Consider the following 2,258-nt stretch of genomic DNA (forward strand, 5'->3'; position numbering starts at 1 on the left):
TGAGGGGAGTATGAAAAGTATTAAAGTGTTACTAAACCCACAACAGTAAAATCAGTCTGTATATGCAGTAAAGCATGCTTGTTATACTGCCTGTGGAACCTAAGGGGTTAATCCTCTGCAGTGTATAAAAAGGTTACTTGATCTTGTATGCACAGATCCTCCCCTTCCTGCAAGTCCAGATAAGACAAAGCTTTTGGAGTCAGGTTGCACATGCTGTGTATTGCTAGAGAGTTTTTTTTTTTTCTTGGGGGAGTGCATGTGATTAGCACAGGGCCAATCAGCACTGTCCAAACATGTCCAGACAGAGGGTCAGGAGCCCTGCAGCCTCATAGGACAGCTCAGTGCAGTATGAAAACTCCTCCTTCAAGCTTCACCAGAAACTGATAGAAGTCACAAGACTTCTGTATAATGAGAAAAGATATTTAGCACTTTATATACAAAAATAATTGCATTTCCATGTTCTGTATACTTTGGCAGACCAGATATAGTGAATGCAGGGTCCTGGGTTTAGTAACACTTTAATGGGGTACACACTATAAGAAAAATCTAAAGAAAAAACCTGTACGAGGCATGATCATAATGTGCACACAACTTTCAACATCCGATTCAGATTTCCAAAGGGACAGACTCCCAAATTTTTCTCATACGTAAACAGAACTAATGATTTTCATTTATTATGTACCGTTTTCGCACGAATTTCAAAGGAGAAAAATCAGAAACTAAAGACTGCGCATGATCAGATTTGTCATAGGAGAATCTTCATTCATTATTTCCTTCCTCGGTTCGGACTTGCTGTGAAACAATGAAGAAAATTGGACAATCATTAGCCCAATTTTCTCATAGTGTGTATCAGCTTTAAGCCCCTTACACACTATTGGATTTTCTGCTGATTTTTTCCTTCAAATTTACCAAAACCATGTAGTGCAAGGGCCTGCCTGGTTACATACACATTGAAACTCCTAAGGTTTGACCTCATATTACCGTATATACTCGAGTATAAGCCGAGATTTTCAGCCTCTTTTTTGAGGCTGAAAGTGCCCCCCTCGGCTTATACTCGAGTCACCGCTGTCTGACTGCCCGAACAGCGTGTCGAGCAGACAGACAGCGGCCATTCTACCTTTCAAAAGCCGCGCCTCCGCCTCCGCCTGTGATAGGCGGAACACTCAATTTCCCAGCAGTCAGTGTTCCGCCTATCACGGACATCGGCTCATCCTCGGATGAGCCGATGTCCGTGATAGGCGGAACACTGACTGCTGGGAAATTGAGTGTTCCGCCTATCACAGGCGGAGGCGGGGCTTTTGAACAGGGGAATGGCCGCCAGGGCGCCGACGAAGAGCGGCGATCCTGGCATGGGACGACACGGAGGCTCGGGACGGGACGACACGGAGGCTCGGGACGGGACGACACGGAGGCTCGGGACGGGACGACACGGAGGCTCGGGACGGGACGACACGGAGGCTCGGGACGGGACCGGACGGAGGCTCGGGACAGGTAGGCTGGACACACAAGGCTGCACGGACACACACACACACACACACACACACACACACACACACACACACACACACGGATGGATGGATGGACACACACACACACACAGGGATGGATGGATGGATGGACACACACACACACACAGGGATGGATGGATGGATGGACACACACACACACACAGGGATGGATGGATGGATGGACGCACACACACACAGGGATGGATGGATGGACACACACACAGGGATGGATGGATGGACACACACACAGGGATGGATGGATGGACACACACACAGGGATGGACGGACACACAGGGATGGACGGACACAGAGGGATGGACGGACACACACAGGGATGGACAGGCATATCTCACCCTCGGCTTATACACGAGTCAATAGGTTTCCCAGTTTTTTGGGGGTAAATTGGGGGCCTCGGCTTATACTCGGGTCGGCCTATACTCGAGTATATACGGTATATGGTTTTGGTAAATCTGAAGGAAAACATCAGCAGAAAATCTGATAGTGTGTATTGGGCTTTAGGATTAGCAGATTTAGATGGACTTGGTTAACAAACTAACAAATTAGGGCCAAACTCCAGCTAAGACTTTTAAGCAAATATAGCAAGTTTCTTTTTCTTGAGGGATAAAGATTTTACATAAACTATTAAAAGCTGATCATTGTAATCACCCCTGTCAGTGGTAAATGGCTTGTCTCGACACTGCTGGACAGCGTATTCTGAAAAACATCAGATTTTGGCCAGCCATAGATGGT

Source organism: Lithobates pipiens, unplaced genomic scaffold (genome assembly GCF_037356315.1).
Source record: "Lithobates pipiens isolate NorthernLeopardFrog02 unplaced genomic scaffold, aLitPip1_a1.2 Scaffold_3, whole genome shotgun sequence".
NCBI lineage: Eukaryota > Metazoa > Chordata > Amphibia > Anura > Ranidae > Lithobates > Lithobates pipiens.